This window comes from Castanea sativa, chromosome 11 (assembly GCF_040712315.1).
Source record: "Castanea sativa cultivar Marrone di Chiusa Pesio chromosome 11, ASM4071231v1".
NCBI lineage: Eukaryota > Viridiplantae > Streptophyta > Magnoliopsida > Fagales > Fagaceae > Castanea > Castanea sativa.
This window is the reverse complement of record NC_134023.1, coordinates 68785605-68813191: the sequence shown is the minus strand read 5'-3', so window position 1 is coordinate 68813191 and position 27587 is coordinate 68785605. Positions and strand designations below refer to the sequence as shown.

General features: G+C 31.9%; 1 pseudogene; it reads left to right on the top strand.

The window, feature by feature from the left end:
* Nucleotides 1-2644: 2644 nt before the first annotated feature.
* Nucleotides 2645-6972, top strand: LOC142617038 (cytochrome P450 705A1-like; annotated as a pseudogene).
* Nucleotides 6973-27587: the final 20615 nt, after the last annotated feature.

The following is a 27587-nucleotide window of genomic DNA, read 5'->3' as shown; positions in this document are numbered from 1 at the left end:
CCATCCAAATAATTTAAGCCCAACTTCACTGCTGGTTTGTATTTTTCTTTTTTCGTTTGAAATCTTGCAATGTACGGTCAATCCGGCCCCACATCCCACTGTTGGTTTCACAAGCAGAGTATAGACCCACTCAAATAAAATATAGCCTTTTACTAAAAAGTAGTACTACAATCACAAATTATTTTATAATATTTTTAAAATTTGTTGTTGTGGCTAACTTTTTACTAGTTTTCATTTGGACCTGCTAATAATATCACTTTTTTATTTATTAATAATCACTTACCATATCTGCAATTTGAGAAAATTTCAGTAAAAAAGTTTGTAACTCTAGCATTTTTTTTTTTTACCAAAACCTATAATAATTGCCTAGCCATGTTGTGTGATTTCTTTTTATATTTTATAAATATACGAGAGTAATACATTGTGTTCTTTTTCTATTCAATTGTTAAAGTGTTGTGTGCATAATGAAGTGCTGTTAGTGTTGTAGCTAAATTTGATATTTGCCCTTACAGAATGTTGAATATTGTAGGTAGTTTTTGTTACCATGAGTCCAAAGAGGGACGATGTATAAAATCATCCTAGACTCTACTATAATAGATGGCACTTTTAGGACCTCACACACATGAAGAGAGTCCAATCTCATCACCATTGTAAGTGCTTGCCAAAATGCCCGAGAGAAATTTGAAATTGGTTAAGTTATTTTCTTTTATAAGTTCTGATCTATGCATTTTTTTTAAGATCGATGGAGGCCGTGAGTTCCTAGGTATAACCTATCAAAATTTAAGTCAATTTCTAGGCATCAATTTTGATCCTCTACTCGAATTTTGTTGTTTAATAATTTAAAATAAAAATATTAATAATCAAGTAGATACTATAGTAAATATATTTTTCATTCTAATAAAATTTAATAAATTTAAAGAGAAAATTAGATTTCTCTTGCTTTACACTAGTTAACAGCTAGTTATTTAGTATATTAAAATAGAAAATATCGACTTAATTAGTTTGGAGTATGTAAGCCTCTTAATTAATTCTTAAATTATTTTGGTCAAAGTTGCATAGGTTGAATAAATGAAATACTATCGTCTCTAAATACCATCCCCCCCCCCCCCCTCAAAATAAATCTTAAATTATTAGGGGAAATAAACCAAAATTAAGGGTTTGGAATATACACTTCTAAAAACAAGTAGACATAACTAAAAGTAAAAAAAAAGTCAATGACCTTATTGGTCTAATAGCACCTCCCTTTGTGCTTAGTATCTTGGGGCGAGTAATGTCGCTAGTTCAAGACCTGGCTGGGGTCGGGTAGATTTTGAGATTTCTAACCAAGAAAATAAAAATAAAAAAGAAGAAGAAATTAGAGGCAGTATTCAGTATATAATTTATTGACTAATTATTTCAGGTAGTTTGAGAAATAGTTTTTGAAATGACCCCAAAAATATAGACTTAGACATGTATAAGCAATTATACATAGGGACGGAGTCAAGACTTGGAGTTAGGAGGGGTGGCTTTGCTGTTTAGCCGTTAAAGGAATTTTTTTTTTGTGTGCATGCGTGTGTGTGTGTTTGTCTACTACTAGATAAAGACAAAATTATTTTGTTTAAATTTTTTTAAAGTGCTGGATTGTTTGTTTGGGTGAAATTGATTTTTTGGGATTAATTTTTTTTAGCTTTACTATTAGTAATTTTTATTGTTGGGCTAATTTTGGGCTTGTATATTTTGTTTTAGATTTTAATCTATAAACAACTTGAATTGAAATTAATGTAGTTAGTGGTTATAGACAAGTAAAAAAGTGATATAAGTAGGGGCTCAAAAGTGAACCAAAAAGAATTTTCTACCTTAATAATTTATAAAACTTTTGTAGAAAAATTGTGGCTATAAAATTACTCTTAAAAGAATTAATTAAATTATTCAAGAAAGCAAAAGTATAATTTTATAGAACAAAAATTGCTAAAATTAATACTATATATATACTAATATTTTAAAGAAAATAATGGGGGGCGGGGCGGGGGGATTGGCCCCCCAAAGCCATTGAATGGCTTCGTCCTGACTATATATTGTTCAAAATGCATAGTTTTAACTTAACTTTTCTTGAATTTTCATATTATATACAAAGGATCTATGTGGATATGTCTTAGCAAACTATATATTTTCCAAGATGCAAGGTTTCAACCAAACTTTTATTTTCATATTTCACTATTTTTTTCTTGAGAAGAACAACTAGTCTTTCACACTTAGTACTGGGGTGGTTCATCTCCAAAAGTTTTAGTAAAATTCTTTTCCGGTTTATGGCATGCCACATTTTATGAGAGTCACTGCTCGTGTGGTTTGCATTCAACTGCAGGCTATCTGTTCCTTTCAGATATATTTTTTTCTTTAATTAAACATAAATTATAATAATAATTATAAATATTTATTAGGATTGTATTTATATATGAAAGTATATACTCTTACCATTTAGAGAAAATATGTCTTAGTAAGATTCTATCGAAAGGTTTAAATATAAAATAAAAAGCTAATATAAAATTTAAATTTATTATAACAATTATGCTTTTATTTATTTATTATGTAATATCCTTAACTGACTGTATAGGAGGATTAGCTGAATTATTTATAACTCTAACGTTGATAGAGAATACTAGAAGCTATGGCCAACATGCCTGATAGCCAATACAACCAGGCGTGCTCCCTCCTCTTGTTCCTCTCAACTATTTTGTTTTACTATATTTTCAACAAGCATAAAACCCATCCCAAACTCCCTCCAAGCCCACCAAGTTTACCAGTTATTGGTCATCTCCACTTTGTTTGGCCATCAGTATACAAATCCTTGCAAAACCTCTCCACCCAATATAGCCTTATTTTCAATTTCCGCCTTGGTTTTTCTCAGTGCATTGTGGTTACATCAGCCTCAGTGGGCACTGAATTTAAAACTCATGATCTTTCTTTCGCAGAACATTCAAGGACAGGTTTCTCAGAGAAAACTCCGTATGGAGGCTCTGGATTTTTCAGTGTCCCATATGGTGATTATTGGCGGTTCATCAAGAAATTGTGCTTGACGGAACTTCTTTCACCTAAACAGCTTGAAAGGTCCTGGGCGGCTCGAGATAAAGAACTTGCACGTTTTTCGCAAAATGTTCTCGAGAGTGCTAAGCGGAAAGAGTTTGTTGATTTGGGTGTTGAGCTTATGAAGCTAACAAATAATATGCTGTGAAAGATGGCGGCAAGCACAAGTTGTTCAGAGAAAGGTGATGAAGCTGAAAGGATTAGAGAGATGATGAAAGACATCTCTAGTGTTGGTTCAAAGACATTTTTTGGAAATATGTTGGGACGCTTTGGTTTTTTGGCTATCTGGTTGTTTGGAAAGCAAGTCGTAAGTATAGAACTAAGGATTGATGAGCTCTTGGAAAGGATGTTGAAGGAGCATGAAAATCAGATTGGGAAGAAAGACACTCAAGATTTTATGGATATATTATTGAAGTTGTATCAAGATGACAAGGCTGAGGTCAAAATGACTAGAATCAATCTCAAGGCTTTATTAACTGTAAATGTTTTTTTTTTTTTGTGCTTCCTGCTTTAGGCCTTCAATTAATTATCGGCTGGCTTCCTTTCTTGGCTTATAGAAACAGCAAACATTGAAAGTCCAGATAGGTATGAAACAATTTTTTTTTTTTTTTTTTTTTCATTCATTGTCTTGATCAATTACCATCAATATAATACATCTCTTTATATACTTAAAAAAAAAAAAAAAAATCCTTTTCTTGTGTGGACTTAAACTTCCCATTAATGAGTGAATTCCAACGCACAAAATTTTAACTTGAAGGCAAAGAGGAACATAGTTTGAACTGCTATTTTAAAAATAGACTGGACTGGCTTGTTCAACCTGTTTAATCGAGAATCAGACACCAATTAGGTCTAGCAAAATCTCCCAAAACCAATATAAAACTGGTCAAAATTGGGAACCAAAACTAAAACCAATTCTTTGACTATACCAGTGTTAAAACCATGATTTGAACTTTTGGTCACTTATTTTAATATATACCATGATATATTATCACTTACCCTGATAAATTATCAATTTGATCAATGTTATAAATACTGGTTTCTAAAAAAAATGTTATAAATATTTCTCCCTATTTTGGATTAGCCAAGAGAATTCAATATTTCGGTATTGTGCTGGTGTATCATATCTATCTATCAATCTAATCATCAATAGAAATAGATAGATACAAAAAAGGAGGTTTTATCCTTATAGTTTAAGAGTGGCTACAAACTAAACTTTACATTTTCAAAACTTTCAATTAAATCCTATATTTTAAAACGGTTTTGTTAACAGGTGCCGGCCAGCACCTGTTAATGAATCAGCCCCAGGTCCCACCTGCATAGGAAATTGTCAAAAAATTACATTTCATCTTTGGTTTGTGGAAACGTGTACTTTGGTTTTTTCAGAAATTATTAGACAAAAATGCACCTTTAACACATTTTTAACACATTTTCCTTCATTTTACTTTTTATTTTCCACTCAATTTTACTTTATCAATATTTTACTCTTCATCTTCTTTCACTTTACTAATATCAAACTCACTTTCATTCACTTTACCGTTATCAAACCCACTTCAAAAAAAAAAAAAAAAAGAGATGAAGAAAAGTTCAAATGTTCAATGAAGGATTAAACAATTATTTTGCAAGGTATAATAATTTTATTTTATGAAATTCATATTTATTTTAAATATATTTGAATATGAGGTTCGTTTTTTTTCATTTATACTAAAATATGATGTGGATTGTTTTAATTTTATTTTAATGTAGCACACATAGATTACAATTTTCCTATGCTCATAGAGACGCACAGAAAAATAATGATGTTTTAGTAGATACATACTGACGGCAAGTAAAATATGTGGTGGTCAATATTTTTATTTTTGTTGTGAACCAAAGCCTAATAAGCTGGCTTCAAAGAGACATTCAAAACCATTTATGAATTTCTGTTAAAGTTGCCACCACTGACTTATCTATTAATGCTTTAATTGAGTGCAGCTTTATTTGTATCATGTTTTTCATTTCATTTATCCTAATGTGGATTGTTTTAATTTTGTTTTAATGTAGCACAAATGGATGACAATTTAGTTGCAAGTGAGACTTATCAATTTGTTCCATTGAATTACTTTGACTTAAATGAACTACCTAAAGAAGGTACTATTATTATTATTTTTTATTTGTAATCCATATTTCATTTAACGTATAATATGATATTGATTTTTTTTTTTTTTAATTCTTGTTTTAATATAGCACAAATTGATGACATTGCATGCATGTGGTTATTAATCACATGTTCCCAAGGATGGAGCTAGATAGGGAGTTTGGGGGATAGCTTTATCATTGGTTATCTACAGCAATTCTGGGATGCCTGCGTCTGCTATTGTGTAAGGACAAAATTATTTTAGTTTTACTATTCGTAATTTTTGTAGTTAAGGTAATTTTTGGGCTTGTATATTTAGTAAGATTTTAGATTTATAGTTTTTTTTAAATGAGAAAAATGCTAGAACTACAAATTTTTTTTTTTATAGAAATTGTTGATGTAGTGAGTCATTATTGGTAAGTAAAAGAAAATTGTGTAAGTAGTGAGACATGTGTGAACCAATATGAATTTTCTTCCTTAACAATTTGTAAAAATATTGTAAAAAAGTTTGTAACTGTGCATTACTCTTAAAAGAATTAATAATATTGTTAAGGGGGGAAAAGTATACTTTTATAGAACAAAATTGTTAAAATTAAAAAAAAGTTTATAACTATAGCATTATACTAGTATTTAAAAAAAGAAAAGTCCACTTACTCTCACAGCTTTTGTATTGTAGTGTATTTCAAGTAAAATTAGATGTGAGAGTGGTGTGCAATTTTTTGTGTAAAACTTGGTGTCCTTAGTAAAATTCTTTCTTCAATGTCTTTCAAATAGTCTCTTATCTCTCTCTCTCTCTCTCTCTATATATATATATAGATATATATATATATATATATAGCATTCTGCACACCATACAAGTACTTTGCTTTATCACAAACATCCTTGTCAAGACTTTTCTTATGCTCACACTTCCCTATCTAAAGGCAAAATATGTTGGAGAACTTTAAATGGAACTATGCTTCAATGAAACTGTGACAAGTTTTTCATGGTAATACATGACAAATGGTTTATATAAGCTTCTGTTAACCTTGAGTCCGTTATGAATTAAATGAATTGCAAGAAAAATTTTGATAAGTTCAAGCATGCAAATTAGTGATTTATCTGCAATAGGTTCAACTCTTATTATGTATCTCTCATCTGCTTACATGTTGCACTTTTACTGGGATCTTTTTGTCGGAAGTACTGGTACCTCATCGAAGGTCATTCTGTATTCAACAAGGTTAGAGAGGAAATAAATTTGATCTATGGTAGTACTAGACTAGTCAAGGAATCAGATGTTGAGAATCTCCCCTACTTGCAAGCAGTTGTAAAAGAAACACTACGACTATATCCACCATTGCCTATGACAACAGGAAAAAGCCGTCAAAGTTGCAAACTAGGAGGCTTTGAAATACCCCAAGAAACCATGGTGTTAATCAATCTATATGCCATAAATAGAGATCCAGATTTATGGAACAATCCAAATGAGTTCCAGCCAGAGAGGTTTTTGGTTTCCTCAGAAAAACAAGAAAGTATGAAATATAAACAAGATGAAACTTTTAGTTTTCTTTCTTTTGGAGCAGGGAGGAGAGCTTGCCCTGGTTCAAAGTTAGGGTTGAGTAGCACAAATAGCAGTTGCAACCATGGTTCAATGTTTCGATTGGAAAGTGGTTGGAGATGGAGAAGAGGCTAAGGCTAAGGTTAATACTGAAGTTAAAAAAGGCGCTTTTATTCATATGGCTCATCCACTTAAATGCCTTCCGGTTGTTAAGTTCAATACATTTGATTGTGTGATGTGTGATTGTTTACTTCTAAAATAATGCATTACGCATGTATTTCATTTTACACTATTTGCTACTTGTACAAGCACTGAAGCACATGCAATAATATATATGTTTTTATATATATATATATATATATATATATATTTTAATGTAATTCTCTGATCAATATTGTACTACTGGTGGAAAATAAACTTTGTTTTTATTCGATATAGTTTATGGAATATTACAGTACTTAGAAATTTTTTAGTTGGATAAGAATTTTGACAAATCAATCTTTGAATTATATTATTTTTGAATATTCTCCATGCTAGGCAAAATTTTATGGCAATCAAATTTCAATAGCCTTTTCATCAATTATTTGTTTAAATTATACTTTATGTAGTTAAAAATAATACATAAAAGATGAGTTAATTGATCGAATGATAAATAATATCTGATTAGCATGCATGTTAAAATCATATAGAACATGAAATATTTAACAATGAGTTTTCTAGAATATAAATTCAAGATCAGTAGAAATGTGTTCATAAAAAAATGATGTACTTATATATATATAGTCATTTACCTCTAACAAGTAGCAAGAAGTGAGATAGGAGTTGTTGCTATGAGTAGAATTTATTTGTATATATACTTGGTTTCCTATGATTTACCTATTAATATATATATATATATATATATATATATATATATATATATATATATATATATATATATATATATAGATGACTTATAAATTTGAACTTTTTTTAGTTACATGATTATGTCTTTTATGATTTATTATATTGGACTCTTTGTTTTCTATAATAAATTAACTCATTTGGCACAAAAATTTAAAAATTTAGATTAGATAGGACACATGGCGCAAAATTAAACTCTAATTGAAATTTAATTTTTACACTAAATTAACTCACTTGACACAAAAATCTAAAGTTTAGATTAGATGAGACATATGACGCAAAATTAGACTTTAATTGAATTCCAATTTGAAATTTAATTGGACTTTCTCTCTACTTTACCTATTATTATATATATAAATTAATTTACTTGACACAAAGATTAAAAATTTAAGTAGACACATTGCACAAGCTTAAGTGGATAATTATGGTGTAGTTCCAACATAAATTTAGACACATGACACAAAATTGGATTATAATTTCAAATTCTAATTCAATTTTCTCTAAGATTTGCCTATTAATATATATATATATATATATATATATATATATATATATATATATATATATATATATAGATATATAGATGACTATAAATTTGAATTTTTATTAGTTATATGATTATGTTTTTTATGGTTTATTATATTAGACTCCTCATTTTCTACACTAAATTAACTAATTTGGTACAAAAATTTAAAAATTTAGATTAGATAGGATACGTGGCGCAAAATTAAACTCTAATTGAAATTCAATTTTTACACTAAATTAACTCACTTGGCACAAAAATCTAAAGTTTAAATTAGATAAGATACATGGTGCAAAATTAGATTTTAATTTAATTCTAATTTGAAATTTAATTGGACTTCCTCTCTGCTTTACCTATTATTATATATATAGATTTAAAGTTAGGACATCAAGCCCTATAAGTTAGGGTGTTAGATGGATTTTTTTTTCTGCATAGGTTAAAAGTGTTACATGTTAAAACTATAATTAGATTATTTTTTTCCTAGAAACCATAGAGTTACTATACTTAGTTATTAATTTAAAGTTTTTTTTTTTGTTTCGTTTATATGGGTATAGCCGAATGGACATGCTAACTGAGAGTGAGAGACACAACATTTGAATTAAATCAACACTGAAAAAATGATTTAGATATGAAAGTAACATTCACAAAAATATTGGATGTACTAAATATCAAGTCAAAGAGTGGTCTTATTATATATGTAGATTTGGTGTTACTTGATAAGAATGTAAGTTTTAATGCAATTGACGTTTATGTTTGTGGATAGGGTCCCTTGCTCCCGTAGGCTCGGGCTCAGCAGGTAAAGTGTCATTATGGTTATATTCAGGTGGAAAATGCCAACTCAGGTCACTCCTCTCTACCCATTTTTTCATTCATCAAAACAATGTTTGTGGATACGGTTTTGTCTCTTGTCTTATTTTATTTTCTTAGTTTTTTTTTTCTAAAATTAATATTAAATTATGAAAAATAACTTTATTCATGCAAGTATTAGAAAAAAAATTATTGATAATTTATAGATATTAGTCAAGAATGGTAAATAAATAAAATCCTCAAGTTTCTAAGAGCATCTCTGGATAGGCTTTTTAAAGCCAATTATATAGAGTAAACACACAAAAAAAAACCCTCCAACAGCCTCTCCATCTCCAAATCCTTTTCCTCTATTAAAAAAATACTTGGAGTAAAATATTATTTCTTTCTCTCTCTTCCTTTTCTCTTTTTTTCTATTTCTTTGCTCTTTCCCGCCTCTCTTTCCTTTCTCTTTTCTCTGTTTCATTGCTCTCTCGCTTCTCATCAGAGAACAAATGGAAGCAGCCCTCCTCTCACAAAAGCAACATAGCTCTCTCTCACAAAACCCCTAAACCGTGGTTTGCTCAACCACTTGTGAGGAAGAATAGAGATTGAGAACATCAACTCAACCATGAAAATCAATATGTACACAAAATTTTATTTTATGGGTTTTTCTTAGTGTTTGAATTTATTGGTTTATTCTATGAGTTGAAGATTTGGTGGTTTTGAATGATTAGCTATTTTCCTCACTGCTATCTGGGTTAAGGTTTAGGGTTAGGGTTTCTGGGTTCTTTATCTCTCTATCAAATTGTTTAAAACAATGATTGAATAAATTGTTTTGTCGTTCAATCCCTTGATCATTAATAGAAAAATGAATTTTTCTTTAACTATGATTCTAACTAGATTATTTTGAATCTATGTCATAAACAAATGTTGATCTAGAGTGATTAGAGTTGTTCTTTTCTAGAAAACTCTAATGGAGAAGAAAATTTTTCCATTGGGAATATGGTTGTGTATGGGAAGACGGTAGAGGACAAGCTAGATGAGGAGGAGTGGGAAATTTTGGAAGAGGAAATTTTGGAAGACAGTGGTGGAATTGGAAATGAAAAACAGATCTATGTACGTATGTGTTGAAGCTATCGGGGAATTTGCGAATTACTTGATGCATTCCATGAAGTTGAGCGATCTCTTATCATGCTCGTGCATTTGCAGCGCTAATCTGACTAACGAATTTACCAACACTACTACTAGGTGCTCCAATTGCCTTTCCAAAGGAGAATTAGAATATAAGACAGAATTGAAGCAAGTGGAGATTCTGACTAGTGACAGTATCCCAATTTTCATTGGTTGGGTTGCAGGGCATTCGACTCCAAAATCATTCTTGCTGGTGGTTGTAAACACATGGTAGGTATACATGGGCCAGTTCCTAGCCGAAGCCTTTATGTTTATGAGACAGATTCAAATATCGATTCTGAACCATGATTTAAAGACCAAGGAGACTCCAATGGGTTTTTCAAGTATTTTCAACAAGCAAAGGTGGACCCAATCTTGGTCAAGGCAAATGGAAAGCTCTATGCACTCGCTGGAGCTCCCTTAAATGAGTAGGAAGGACTATCTTTCGAGGTGTTCAACCCCGAGACCGTGGCATGGTGGTCCTTAGACTCCCCTCACTACAACGGAAACATTGACCCTTTTCTCTTTTGGAGCAATAAGCTCACCCCATTTTTCTCTCATGCATTTTCAAGCAGTAACAATAGGATTTTCATTTCAAACTTCGACACTGCTCTGCTTTGCTTTGACTTCAATACCCATGAATGGAAGAGGTCTAATTTGTTAGTTGAATAGCCAAATGAAGATGAAGAAGTTCCTAACTTGAACAGTTCTGTACCTCTTCCCTTCTTTGGCAAAGCTGAAGTTCTTGAGGTGTCTCTTTTTGAGACCGTACTTCAAGGAATGAATATAGAAGGTACTTTAATTGCCAAATGGGTTAATTCTTTTACTTGCACCTACTGTCTTAGTAAGAGTTGTCGTTCCATGTGTCTCCTGAATTTTGTGGTAGCCGTCCTAATCTGGTCCATTTAAGGAACTAGTTGAATTCCCACATTATTAGTTTTCTCCAATATTTCAATAATTTTTATAAAGAATATTGTAGTTTAATTGGTTGGCATTCAATTTCTAATAGAGACATTTATAATTCAGATCCCTCAACTATTGATGTTTAAAATAAATTTCAATAATATAAAAATTTTAAGCTTTAGTTATTTTATAGACAAAATAGAAAGACACTAAGAGTAGTGTAGTGATTTGATCACACTATACATATGTGTTCACTAATTGAAAATTACCTGATATAATGGTTAATATAGATAAGCATGATTCATGCTTACTAAAAAAATGCATATATACTTGTAACATTCTTATAAAGAATATTGTAGTTTAATTTGTTGGCATTTAATTTTCAATAGAGATATTTATAATTCAAATCCCTCAACTATTGATGGGTAAAATAATTTCAATAAATTTCCTTGTAAAAATTATAAGCTTTAGTTATTTTATGGACAAAAAATAGAAAGACACTAAGAGTAGTGTAGTGATTTTATCACACTATATATATATGTGTTCACTAATTGAAAATTACATGATATAATGGTTAATATAGATAAGCATGATTCATGCCTACTAAAAAAATGCATATATACTTTTTTTTTGTAACATTCTTGATTGTGTGTTACTAATTTTCCCCCTTTTTGTTGGGCATCACATCAATTGTTGCATAATACAATGTTTCACTTGTTTCTCACATAGAATAAAAAAATAAAAAAATAAAAAAAAATCTTTCTCAGATGATTCTAAGAAAAAATGATACTCCCTCCGTCCTAGTTTGTTTGTCCTCGATTTTATTTTAGGATGTCCCAAAATATTGTCCAATTTCCAAAAATAAAAGTCATTAATGTACTAAAGTTCCTATTATACACCTACTTTATTTTCAAAATTATTTGAAAAGAAACCTGACAAATATTTAAAAAATCAATCTAATTGGGGCACCTTTTTAGTTGCCTTCTTAAGAATAACTCTTTTTAAAAATTAAAAAAAAAATTGATAAATTTATTTAAGGAAATGATATTCCCTTAAAAAGTTTGACTTTTAAAATAGGACAAACAAATTAAAAGGAAGTATTAAAATTTCATTATGCTATAACAAAATAAGTATATTTATTCTATTACACACACTTATGTGTGTGTGTGTGTGTGTGAGAGAGAGAGAGAGAGAGAGAGAGAGAGAGAGAGAGGAGTTAGGAAGTTTAAAGGATTAGCAACTTGTTTTTCTTTTGAGGGTCAAAAGGATTAGCAACTAAAAATAAGTAAGAAATGTCATATTCTAAATTTATTAGTATTATTTCAACTAATAATTATCTCTTTTATAAAATTAATAAAAAATAATCATATAAATTCATTTAATATATATAATTAATACACAGTTATAGATAATTAATATATGCATTTAGATATTTATGGAAGATGGTTTTGGATAATGTTGTACATATATTATAAAGAAAAAGTAAACTAAATTAGAGTAAATAAACATATACATTTTGAGATATTAAAAATTAATTTAGTAGTTTCACTAAATATTTGTAGCCTTCTCAAAGTAAAATTAATTTTTTTTAAACCATGAAACCAAAGATAAATGCAAAAAAGTAACGGGACCATGAAAATCAATTGATTTGTATTGTGTTTACATATTTCATATCATAAAATCACTACAAGAAAAAATACATAATACAACAAATATTATTGCAACGAAAAAGATAATAGAGGTAATATATATATACTATTGCATCTCTAGGCTGTTTTTTGTTGTAATAGTAACTTAAATTTATTACATCAATATGAGATTGTAGCAATAGTTAATATATTACATCGAAATGTGTTGTTGTAATATGTAACTCTTATTATGCATTAAAATATGTTGTTGCAATTTCTCAAAAGAAGAAGAAGAAGAAGATATGTTGTTGCAATTTGTAATCTTTTATTTCACATTGAACTATATTGTTAGTATAGTTCCTAGATATGATTTTTGAATTGCAAAAAAGTTTAATGAAAAAATTATTATTTAAGAAAATGATTTATTTATTTTTAAATTTTTTTGATAAAAAAATCAACCTATTGCAATGAGATTTTTTCAACCTATTGCCTCGGAGTTTATTACAACGGATTGCATCGACTTTTTTGTCATTGCTATAACATCTATTGCGACAATATTTTCAAAATAAATCATTGCAATACGTGGAACTTATTGCAACGAAAATCTAGTGCTGCATAAACCTATTGCCTCAAAGTTTATTACAATGGATTGCATTGACTTTTTTTTCATTGCAATAACACCTATTGCGACGAGATTTTCAAAATAAATCATTGCAATATGTGGAACTTATTGCAACGAAAATCTAGTGTTGCAAAAACCTATTGCCTCGAAATTTATTACAACAGCTTGCATCGACCTTTTTATCATTGTAATAACACCTATTACAATGACATTAGTTGTTATTGCAACGACTTATTTTGTTGTATTTAATCTTTTTTCTTGTGGAGAATGAAAGTATGTCAAACTCTCTCACTGTCTTCTACTCATCAATAATATAACATTAAGACATGATGTGGGCAAGTGAATATGCATGCATCTTATAGATGATTTAAAATTAAATTATGGTAGAATATGACTTTACATTACGCACCAAATATTTTCTCTCCTTGTACACCCAAAGTAAAAACCATCCAGCTGAATTACCCAAACCTAAATCATATTTAAGCCCTTAATTAAAAAAAAAAATTTATAACCGTAGGGGTTTCAGTGTGTTGATGGTAGTGGGCAACTAGTATAACAGAGGTAATGACCTCTTAGATTCCTCTTTCTCTCTCTTTCAAATATTTTGTTAGTCTCAGGTCTTTTATTTTGGTAATATATAGTGAAACAATGCGTTTTATTTAACAAACGATAACATTTTGTGTCTTTCTATCTCTTTTCAAGGCGTTACTGGCTAGTTATTACTATTAGTCATTAATTATTATTATATTATTATTTTAAATACTAAAACAATGGGTATGCTAAAAGACATGAAAAATAGAAAAATGTGTGGTGTAAGTTTAATTAACTAATTGATTCTCAAAAAAAAAAGTTTAGTCAATTAATGAGACATTAATGAGATAACAGTAAAATAAGTTGATGTGGACTTTTGGATAACACTGAAAAAATCTTAATGAAAGAGGTGAAAAAAAAAGAAGTTAAATGGAAAATTAGAGCTTCACTTGGCAGGACTTCATGCACTCTCGCATGAATTCTCTGCTTTATATATATATATATATATATATATATATATATATATATATATATATATATATATATATATATATTGAATATTGATTGGAAATTCTGTCTTGTTATGGTTCCTTTCATCCTATGCAATTTCGATAAGGATACTGTTGAGACTCAGGATGACAGTATGATTACTACCAAGGGGAAGATGCTTATTTTTGTAGCCACCTTTCAGCTTTCATGGAAAGAACAAAAGAAGTCTATTGTCAAACACATCGTAAATGATCCTAATTCACGGTCGTTTTGTGATGCATTAGAGGTGTCGTTGGGGTTCGAGTTGGAGTTGGATATTAAAACTGAATTAAAATGCTGTGAAGTTAAAGAATTTGCATTTAGTTTCAAACTTCTTTCAACTCGGATATTTGAGTGTGATAGGTCAGCACCCAACATTGAGACTAAGGGGGACGCCATCAGTTGTTTTGTGTTGTAGTAACTATAAGTATCATAGAATCCTGCCCTAGGTTCCATTGCATAATTTGATTTGATTTTGCATAAGAGGAATTCATCCTAATGTTAAATAGTACAATGAAGTTACAATGTTTCTGCTATGTTTAAAAAAGGCCACTGTTTCTATTAAATGTGGACGGTTTCCAATCAAGATACTAAAAGCTGTTGTTTTTAGCCCATCAAACTTTGTTTAATAAAATATTTCAACTACCCTTGCACTTTAATTCTATGTTCCTCTTCATCTTAATTACTTTATAATCCATTGCTTATCTCCATTTGTGCTGCAGAGAACATACAAAGGCTAGTTTTGCATAAAAGTTGAAGAGCAGCAGTATTGCCACCTACCACAGTTGCTATTAGCTAGAATACTTTCTAGACTCAAACTTGAAGTTTCATCATGGTGAAATACTTTCAGAGGAAGATATTTTCTTGAACCTTTTAAAGCTTTTAGCCTGAATAACTAGGCATCTGAGCTACTTAGCACGTACTTCTGATCCATGTGGGAAGTTAAGCTTTAGCTGTAAACTTTACTATGATTAGTTGATTACCACTACCAGTTATAATTGAATATTTCACAGGGATGATGAACACTCTTGGTTGTCATGTGCTTGCAATCTTGGAAATACAATGGCCTAGATTCCTCGACTAAACTTGGATGATTAATGCACGAATGCAATTCTTCTTGGATATCTTCAATCTTTGATTTTCGTTCTTTGTCTTTGGTTTTTTGAAATGTGACAAAAACATGTGAGATTTTGCAGAGCAGAGGTGGTGTGCCATGCCAAATTTTTGAGTTTGAAATGTGAGAAACAATGCTCTATTTACTTATAAAAAAGAAATAGGCAAGAGTTCTCTTCCATAATATTTTGCTTTCATATATGCTACTTTTTTTCTTCCTTTCTTAAATTGTAGTGATTCAATGTAAAGACACAATTCAAATTCCCAATCTACAACTGAAAGGAAAAGGGGCTTGAAAGGCCTTTTTACAATAAATTTGTACAGAGTGGGCTTGTAATCTAGATTTCAAGGATGGTTTAAATAACAAAGAAAAGAAACGGGCTCTGGTCACAATGGCACGAAATAAAGAGTTATTTGTAAGAGAATGAATGAAAGCTTTTCCTCGGACACAATCCGAGGATAGTTTATAATATTGCTTCCTAAGGTTGATTACAACTATAGATCGTTAGATTATCATATACTATTGTCTTTTTTTTCAAAAGAAAAAGCCTCTCTTCTCCCGAAGGTCTTTCCCCTTATTTATACTTCCTCTTCTTCTCTTTATCATCTTCCACCTCATGGTTGTAACATTGGCTTTGGATACTTGTCCCATCCATTTTTCCCTGAAGTCCGTTGGGGTCAGGGACCAAGTTCCAAACCTCATGATCAGGTCCCATCTTTCCATTAATGCAGTCAGTATATCAATTACAGAGTTTTTAATGGGTGGGCGATGGTAGCAGCTTTACCTTAGATATTCTACCGCTCTTTCTATTGTCCTCCACGTGTGCCGTGTCTTCTCGTAGTCATAGGATTTTTGATAACATAGCCCGGGGACATTAACCTCTCTTCCTATGACCTCGACTTAAATAGCCGAGGACAAATCCATTCCTCGGACATAATTGGTCACTCGTTTATCACCTCTTCACCTGGTATTTTCTTTATGAGATACATTCACGTACTCCTAGATCATTTGATGTCCTCAGATTTGGGTTTTTAGCCCAAAAGACTTTGTTGGGCCATCCTTTGTAAATTACTGGGCCCAATGTCCCTACAGTAGTGATTCAATGCATAGCCAGATTTTATATTCAGAAATCAAGATAATATACATGATAATTTCTCCTTTTTTTTTTTATTGGAATAGTGAACAATAATTTCAATAACTTTAATACTACAAAAAAGTATTTAGTTTTAATTTTATTTATTTATTTATTTATTTTTGTGGTGTGTGTCAAATTGCATGTATAATTTCTCAATGTTTGTAATACGCTGGGGGCATATTAGGTCTTGCTTTAAGGAATTGAGGTTGGTGTCAATTGTCAAATGAGCATGAAGAGATGTCTCATTGGTCGAAGCTCTGCATACATCTATGCCAAATAAAATTTTATTATTTGCTCAGTATTTGTAGTATTTGTCTACTTTTAAATTTTGAATACAACTATTTGGATGCAACTTCTTATTGGTGTTGATTATAGCTTTATAATTCCCTTCATAGATGTAAATGATCATATGTCCTTTTACTCGATTCTCAAAAAAAAAAAAAAAATCCTTTTACTCTTTTGTAGCATTTCATGTATAACTTTCTTAGTCTTTTCTTTTTCTTCTATTAAATTTGTTTTATGCTTCAAAAAAATTTATACATTTTTCAATGTGTTAGAAATACTAAATTCAATAGTATTGTATTTCTCATTGAAACAATATACATGAGTGCCTTTATATAGGAGGCATATGAGTGCAGTACAAGTAAATATAAGTGCAGTACAAGTAAGAGTGTAGTACAATGTGTGTTATACAAGTAAGTAATTTAGTTGAGGCCAAGCCCACAATACTAAACACATATTAACACAATGTATAAGCAAATTCTTCCTTTAGTTAATTTTTTTTTTCAAATTTGAATAAATGCATGCCCTGTTATTTCAAATTCGTAAGAAGTTTCCTTCTAATCCTACACATTTATAAATAAATTGAAAAAAATAGTTTAGAATTCTATTATTAGGTAACATGAATCAAAGCTATCTTAGCTTACACAAAGCATATAACTCAGACAATAAATCAACTACTAGAGCTTCTAGCTTCTTTCAAAGAATGAACAAACTATTAACACATGGCAGTGTGGCTTGATAGGTCCATGCCTTTAAGGAGTTTCGTTCTAATGCAGCACATGTATAAAGTAAAACACAGGTAGATTGGCTTTGATTTTCTTTCAAGTTCAAGAAGCATTATGTGTCACTTAAAAAGTTGCTAAACAATCAACTCATAGGAAGACAATGACTACAGTCTATATGGGTGTGGGTGAATGTGGGCGTAAAAATAAATATACATCAAGAGATAATTTCATATCAGCATAGCCCAATAATTTCACTTTAGAGAGTTATGATGGCATCAGCAGCCTTGATCTACTTTTCACAAACCTGTATTAGAATCATCAAAATTTATTTTTCTTTGTTCTCTTATTGCTATGCCCTTTTGCCAGAGCAATATGGTGGGTTTTCTGAGCTTAGATTTATGAAAAGTAGCTAATGTGAGAGATGCAACAGTTTCAAGTCTCAACCAACACTTAATTTTTAAATAATTAGGCCAGATCTACTCACCTTGGTCCTCTTCATGCTAGAAAAGCAAAGCAAATATGAAAAGTTCATTATCACTGACAAGTATGCAGTTAGCAAGATATACAGGAATAGAGATTACATACACTTCGACCAGTGGACGGGATATAATAACAAGCATTTGCAAATCTTCATCTTCATTTGTATTCCATACTTGCAATGATGATTGTAAATAAAGTAGTAGTAGTAACAGTGATAACATGTCACAGGGTGATCTTCAAAAAATGTCAACAGCACTATGAATCTATGACCTATCCTGGTATCCACAACAACACTCATCAAATTGCTATTTAATAGCTGCACCGAGGCATCCCACAAGCACTAAAGCACAATAGATAGCATCTATTTAATACAGGGATTCAGAACATCCTCCAAATTGTTCTTTGAACCCCACATTAACTAACATCTTCTAAATTATATCATTAGATAGCATCTTCTAATGCCAGTAGAAAACATAAAACATAGAATTGTTTACCTGGTGAGCATTGTTAACAGGGATAATGTGCTATTAGAATATATTTTAAACTCTTGACGCTTCCAGGGCACTTCTCATGTAAACCTAATGCAAGATACAGAGTGCCACTTCCCTTTAGGATAATAAGAACATCTTCGCAGGAATGCCTGTGAGACATGATCCTGGTGCAAATGTTTGAAGCCATACCTCAACCTGCGAGAACCCAAAACTTGCATTATATAATGCAAGAAAACAGATGTGTGACATATTTACCTTGCCTTTTACAAAGATTATTGCCAAAGCTAATTCAAGCCAAAGCAAGGGATACACATAATCTAGAAAATGTTTTTTTGGGGGGGGGGGGGGCTTCAAAACTACAAACAAGACTGGGCTTATTATTATATAAAATTCAATATTATTACTTTAAGATGATCAGGATGCAAAGCACATTATGTCAATCCACCAATAAAATTTTCTCTGGAATTTTGTTGAGAAAAATCCAATGGGAAATATGAAAGAAAACAAACAAAAACAAAGAGATGGATTCAATGATGGGTGGAAGAAACAGAGAGATATATACCTCAATGACAAATTTTAACACTCTTAGAGCATCTCCAGTAGATTCTCCAAATTTTTGTACTGTTTGGAGAATGAACAGTGACATTTAGCTATTACCTATTCACTTTTTCAAATACACTTTCCAACAGATTATCTATCACATTCTTTATCTCATTTAAATATTATTTCTTCATTCATTCCTTATTCTTTGTTAACAACTACACATCTTCCAACATTTTTTTTATTCAATATCTAATAATTATAATAGAAAAAAACATTTGAAGAATGAATAGTAGCCCATTAGATTTGATGAGCTACTGTTCATTAGCAAAAAAAAAAAAAAAATCATGTACAGAGAATCCATTGGAGACCATTTTTATGGTCTCATTCTCCATTGCCTAGAAATACTACAAATTTCATTATACAAGTCTTACAATTTGATGGGTTAATGGCAAGAAGCAATTTAAATGCCCATTTATTATCTTATTATAGTGCCATCTGATTGTTGCTAATGTAAGTAGTTTTTGTAGTAAAATTTGTGAATTCCAAAGAAATTACCTTTTAAGTGAACGGATAATGCTAGCAGAAAAACTTGTAGTAATCTTATTATTGCTCATATGATTTTTTTTTTTTTTTGAGAATCTTCTCAAATGAATTAATCATATGAAAAGGTACACACAGCCCTTAGTTCCTACCATTATCTTTAAGTACAGGCAAATGAAGGCTAGTGTGGACTCTTTTTTATAAAGGATGAGGCAACCTGTGGTGAAGATAGAGCCAAAACTCACAATAAATTCAAATGAAATGGCGTAAATGCCCCACTTAGAACTAAAAAAAAAAAACTTAGTTTTGATAATATAATATATGAAGTAAAAAATGTTCTATTAAATTGTGAACTCACATTACAAATAACACATGGCATATTGCAAAAGAGAGTACAAAAACATAATTCACTAATTAAATGCAATGCTTATTGTGCAATTTTTAAATAACTTGCAATTGTACAAAATAATTTGAATATATTCAACAGCTTAAGTCCTACTACCTATTCAATCTAACACGTCTCTATGCCGTTTGAAATTGTTGAGCTGCAAATCACTTTATGTCTCCATGTTGTATAAATCTTTTGTCCAAACAATGCATAGATTTTTGGATATTATAATTGTTTCTTTCAATTCTCCTACTGGGCTTAACACTGATGCATCTTGATACTAAGATGTTCTTTCCAATCAGTGAAGAGATATAACAGGATCAGTCCGATTAATGAACTCGATCAACTCATCCTGATGAATGAGAATAGATTTTTTGGATAGGCTTTAATAGACTAGGAATGAATGGTCAATCCTTGAGATGCATCCCTCATAAATCCTGAAGTGGCAAACTTTGCCAATCTGTTCGCCTATGCACAAGTCAGAACCAAGGCAAAATGAGAAATATTAACAAGAATAGTCAAAAGATGGTAAATTTTCATTTCTAAATAATCAAACAAAGTGAACAACTATACACACAATATTTCAAGAATAATAAGTGCCAACAAAATTTTGAACCATGTTTTGAACTTTAGCTTGTAAACAATTAAACCTCCAGTTGGAAAAGAAAATTTAATTGTGAATCTTGAGATCCATTGTCATTCTTTAATTTTTGGTCAGAGGATGAATTAGATTTATTCAGCCAACTCAATTTGGCTTCACCAATAAAATATGAAAGTTATATATGAACAAATAGGTGCATACCGTAAATCAGTAATGACAATACTGACGTTATCTTCTGATCGTCGGTCCTGCAGGGCATATGCATTTTTAGGTCATTATAACTTCCCAAGAAAAATACCTAACCAATCTATGTAGATAAAAAAAAAAAGATCATTTAATTCATTACCAGAACTGCTTGAGCCAGTGCTTCACAAATCACAAGCTAGCTAAAATCAGAACAAGAGGAAAGTTAACACTGCCCATGTTTAAAATATAAATGAAAAGCAAAGAATATGCAATTTATACTGGCTTTAAGGTTATATGGGGCCAATTTACTAAGTACTAACACTACACCTGAACATCTCCATGCTGTCGAAGCTGATTTCTAACAAAAGCAACTACATCTGAGCTGAAATTGAAAAGCAACAACAAAAATGTTAAGCAACTGCAAACCAGCCAAGAAAGACTACAATTTAAAGGATTGTCAAATTCATTATCAACAAGAAAGACTACAATTCAAAAATATAATCTTTTAAGTCTTGAAGACATCAATGGGATTGAGCCATCTATGACCACTTTCCTTAGAGATCAAAGATAGAATCAAAGCCATGGAAAAGTTGTTAGAGATTGCTATGACTTGTACATCATAAATATTAATAGAACTTTGACATGTTTGATCTCCCACATTCTCACAGAAATAGGGTATTTAAACGGAGCACAAGGAAACTTATGCCTTTATTTTCAGCACACATATATTTCTATAATCATCAAGGAAACATTCTTCTCATTATCTTGGTGATCAATCTGGAAAATTACTTTAAGTTGTAATTTATGCTCCCTTTTGATCTATACAAATATCCTGTGTAATATATATTACTTGGTGAAGCCAGATGACATTTTACATTGTTCCATCTTACCCCAAGAAAAGATTAAATTGTTCTTCTAAAAGGCATCAACAGTTACCAGGAATGAGCTATTGAGTGGATGTGATTTTATCACCACAGAATAAAATGTCATAACAAAACAAGATATCCAAACTTCACCACTCAAAATTATTTTTTCAAGTAACATTGAACACCATTTTAATTATTTGGGGAGTTTTTCACATCTGATAGGGATAACTATAATTTTTATTTTTGCATTGAACATAAAATATGTAACCACTTTAATAATCAAATCACTAAGATTTTAAAAGGAGTTAATACAAACAATTGAAATTAACAGCAAAGCTTTTGTCTTGTTCCTAAAATACATCACACCAAGCACAGAATACGTGATGCTGTTGGTAGACAATCCTAGTCCCTTCATATCAGATAGAACTTCCATAGCCTTTTGCATCCCCATCACCTGCAATGAAGTTTCACTATGTGATTTCTAGAAAATCCTCACCATACTCACAATTTGAATATCACAAACCCAGCAACTAGAATTGAAAACCCAAATCAAAACAAACCAAAGCAGTAATAACACAGACTCAATAACAAAAATTGATACCCAAATCATAATCAACAAAGAAAAACTCTACCAAACCTCAAAATAACACAAACCCAGCAACTAAAATTGAAAACCTATAATGAGATTTAGCCAATACATACCAATGAATTTTCTTAGTGCTAGCCAATCTACGAAAAGTTGAAAACAGAGTGTGTCTGTTGATTCAGAGAGTTGGATTCATCTATTTGATCCAATTTGAGTGAGAGAGAAGGAAAGAAAGAGCGAACGAGAAGAACAAATAGGGAGAGAGAGAACAATAGGAGTGTATGAGAAAGATAGAAACAGGGGAAAGAAAAAGAAAGAACAGAGCATTAAATGGTAGTTTCACTGTTAAGTAAGTGGACACGTGTTTAAATTTTAAAAGGAGTACCTAAAATACTGTACTTAAGATACTATATCTAAGTTTTGCCCATAAGTTATATATGAGTGATGTGGTTTAATATATAAGAATGATATTATGAATCACTACATAATAAGTTGAATCAGGAAAGTTTGTTTAACATAAATGTTATTTCTCCCTCCCATCTTTTGGTAGTAATTTCTCGAGCATCAATTTTTAGGAGCGAGCCTCTCATAGGTTTGTAAGTTTTGGAGGCACTTCTTACTGACAATATGTAAGAAGTACATTTTTATCAAATTGGCATAAGAGATACATTTTACTCTTAAGAAAAAATATAAATTTTTTTTTATCTGTTGAGGTTTCAGATTGTTGAGTTTCCGTGTGCTTATAAATGGAGTGAATTATATTTTTACCGATGCCACCTTCTTGTTGCAAATTATGTGTAAGCTAAGTTGGTGTTTCCAGTAAAAATGATGCAAATTGAGGAAACTCTAGAGATTTTTTCCGACCTTTATGGCTATGATGTCATCATTTCCCACGTGCTACGTGACAACGAAATTCGTAGATATCATGAACTTAGTTTATGCATTACGTAATCTCTTCCAATTATAGTAGACCTTGTTTGGTTTATTGTTGTGGCTAAAATGGAATTTCCTCGTGTATATAATAGTATGAGATTAAATTTAATAAGGACGGGGTGTAAACCCTTTGGTTTACACCAGCCAATAAGTACATGCCACATCAGATTTTTACTTAAACTCATAGTAAAATCAATACATCCTACTTCATCTAATAATATCTCAACAAACAAATAATCAAAACCTATTTCACGTTTCCCTAAAATCTCATATCACTTTTTAGCTCATGCGTCTCTAGCCCATCCTCGCTCGGACCAACGTTTGCCGCCACACTACCTCATCGGACCTTCGTTTGTCGCTGCTCTATCTCACCAAACCTCCGTCCGTCACCGTATTACCTCGTTGGACCTAGGTGATTTGTTCTTATTCTCAAAATTTTTTGGGTTTTGCAATATGTAGATTGATTTGGCCGTTGCTAGATTTTGATATCTTTGCAGTTTGGGTATGTTGCTCTTTAGAAATAAGGACAGATATGGGTTTGATCCTAGCAGGGACAATTTTTGTTTTTTTTTTTGGTTCATGCTATTTTGGTTTTCCAACTTCATTATTTGAGTTCTTCCATTCTTTGGTTGCATTGAGGCATATATGGAAATTCAAATTGATAGACATAGGTTAAGGATTGACCTCTTGAGAAACTGCTTACAAGCTGTTTGTCAAAATGCCTGACAGAAATATTTTTGTGACACAAAGACTTTGAAAGTGTATTTTTGGGATTAAACCTGCAATATATTTTTTGGTTTAATATCAGTAAAAAAATAGGCTAGTAAAGAAACCAAATTTCTTAAATTTTTAAGATGACAATGAGCATGCCTATTACCACACTTGTCTAGCTAGTTGAGCAGCTTATCCTATTGTGAGTCTTTTATGGAGCTTAGTTTAAGAGTATTTAGGACAAGGACTCAAGATAGTTGGCCACGACTGGCCTCAGGTTTATTGATTAATTAGAGCTGTTGGTTAGGATCCAAAGTTGAAGGATTGGCCATATAATCTTTCCAAACTCATTGAAAAGTTGTACTAGCATTTTTAGCATGTGCAATGATCTCTTTGTTAATTATAACATCATGTTTATTGTGGGTAATGTAATAGATTTATATGTTGATAACTGACAGAGGTTGAAAATTCTAGAAAATTTTCCTTTCATCCCTTGTCCTTGGAAACCCAAATTCTATGGATAAGTAATATAGAATACATTATTTGTTATTTTCCCACTCAACAATATGTGGCTCATTCTGTTTTAATTTTTTGGTAATTCAGGTAATTTTATGAAAAACACACAAAGAGTCTAAAGATTCATGTTAGGACATTACACTCTTTGTTACAACTCACCAACCAATCTAATGAACAAGACTCAAAGGAGGCAATACCAAACAAGGGAGAGACTACAAGCAGAGACAAACTTGATCACTACTTAGATTAAGACAAAACAGTTGTGGTTGAGCAGGGTGTTCAAATGAACCTTTCCATTGTTGTTTGTTTTGAACTTCCAAGAAGAAGAATGCAATTAAGGACAGCCCTTTGAATGAGAATCTTGATACTATTAAAGCCGGTGTCAATAGTGTTAAGGATCTATGTTTATTACAATCTTGTGTAGCCTCCTTGTTGTATGTTTCATTTTAGATTGCTTCCTTGTATGAGTAATGAAAAATTATGTTGCTAAAAAAATCAATGAAAATTTCTACTGAATTGTTGAAAAATTATGTTGGAAATTTCCAGTGAAACTAAATTGTTGACTATGTCGGAATGCTTAAACCAATAAGACAGTCTACTGAATTTTCAATCTTAAAGGCGCTACATATGCTAAGATCTTGTCTTGCATTTTGTGATTCTTCCCTTGGGAAATCAGCATATACATTAATTAGCATTCTGGCAAAGTAAAGAAATTAATGTTTGGTTGTGTTTCCATTTCAGTTTTCACACCAGAGCAGTTGGCAGAGAAGTATAGCAACACTACATTCCTTCTTTACTGTTTGGTTTTGATCTTAGTTGTTGCCTTAATTTTCAGGAAGGTGTAATATAAAATCTGTCACAATTGAATACAATGCAACTTTAGAACTTTGAATACATCTCAAAAAGCTTTTAATACATGTCTTCCATGTAATATAAAACCTATCACAATTTTTCTAAAAGTTTCTGATCTAAAATGCATTCATGTGAAATAAAACCAATCAAATTCAAAATATCGGAAGCTGATTCTCTCCACCACAATCAAAACAATATGTAACCAAAAACTGTTGTTAGGTAATCCATTTTCTTTGAACAAAATCTTGTCTATACTTCACTTCTCTTGGAATTGTTGGTGAGAAGATCTTCGTAATCAGTTTCTTTGTATACAATACTATTGTATTAGGACTACTTTAACTTTTTTTCTCACGCAAGGTGAGTTTTTTCTCTCACGCAAGGTGAGCTTTCTCTTACTCCGCTGTCTGATACAGTACACGGGGTAGTTTTCTCTTCGAGATTATTTTCTGAGTGGGAGGACGGGCCCATATGGATTCTGATTTCATAGAACAACTGCAATGGATCAAACTAACAATAGAGGAAGGTGAAATCATCAAGGTCAGACCGAACCAAAGGGAAAAAATCATTGAGGAATGTTCACTCAGTCTTTTTGGGAGGTTCCTAACTACAAAACCAATCAATTGGAGAGTGTCAAAAAATCTACTACGGAATACTTGGAAGTTTGGTTCGGACCTAAGGATTATTGATGTTGGCGATGACCTTGTCCAATTCAAGTTTACTATGGAAAGCCAAGTGCAGTGGGTATTAAACAATGGGCCATGGAGTTTCGATAACTCGCTTCTATTACTGAGGCGATGGGAGCGAGGAATGACAGCAAACAAGGTTACTTTCACTCACTGCCCTTTGTAGGTGCAGGTGTGGGGACTGCCTTTTGATCTTTTCAGCGAGGATGTAGGGCAAGAGATTAGTAGGGGTCTGGGAAGGGTAGTGGAAGTTGACTGGAAGGGTTCTAACTCCGATCAAGCTCGGTTCCTTCGAATTCGAGTGGAGATCCCTTTGGATAAACCGCTTCGGCGTGGTAGTCAGATTATGAACCCAAAAGGAGATGTCATGTGGGTGGCTTTTAGGTATGAACGGATGGTGAGTTTCTGTTTCAAGTGTGGAAGGATTAGACATGAAGCTAAACATTGTGAGAAGCCGTGTGATGAAGAGGAGCAAGAGTATCAGTATGGGGAGTGGTTAAGGGCTGGGTTTCGGAAGCCGGAACAACCACAAAGAAACAGATACAACCAGCAACCAGGGAGGGAGGAGGCGCACAAAGCACGCCATGAAAGTAGGAAAACACCGCAATCAATGTGACAACCAAGGGACTCGGGTAGCAGGTCTGGGGATCCCGAAATTGAAGGAACTGATATGGAAATAATTAATGCGAATGAAGGGGGAAAGGCGTTACAGATGGACACGTTTCTTGCTCTATGATAACTGAAACTTAGCAAACGTATATGGAATTAAGTAAGGAGACAAATAAGGAAGGGGAGGTAATTCAAATAGGAATAAATGACAAAAAATCCAAGATTTTGGGGTAGCAATTATTTTGTGTGCCGATCATTGAAGTGGGGACCAGCCAACATCCAAAAACACAGGAGTTACATCTCACTAATCAGGCACGTGATGCAGTAACGGGGACAAAGGAAAAGCAAAGAGCAGAAACAAAACCTAATGCAGCAAGGTGGAAAAGATTGGAAAGGAAGAAGGCAGGTACGAAAAAAGGGAGGAGAGGGTGGTAGCAAAAGTGGGAAGGAAGAGGGAGTATCTAAACCATAACCAAGACACAGAAGCAATGGGGAAAAGTGAAAATAAGAAGAAAAAATTCAGGATGCCATTCCAAACATGGTTTCAACGGCGGAGGCTACTTCCCAGCCCCGCCAAGAACAATGATTATCATAAGCTAGAACTGCCGGGGGCTTGGGAACCAACGTGCAGTGAATGCCCTTTCTCACTTGGTGGGGGAAAAAGCTCCCAAAGTTTTGTTTCTTATGGAGACAAAACAAACCGTTGAGGAAATGAGACCTTTTCAGAATGACTTACACTTTGATTCTATGCTGGCTGTTCCATGTCTGGGGAGAAAGGGTGGCTTGGCAATGTTATGGAAAGCGGATGTGGAATTGCATATACAAACATACACCCAGAATCACATTGATGCTCTAATCCTCACAAATCCAACATCTCCATGGCACATCACGGGGTTTTATGGGAAACTAGAAGAAAATCTCAAGCATGAAACATGGACTTTATTAAAACATCTAAGCACACAAAATTCAGTACCATGGTTGTGTATCGGAGATTATAATGAGATTTTGTCATCTAAGGAAAAAGAAGGCCGCCTACCTAGAC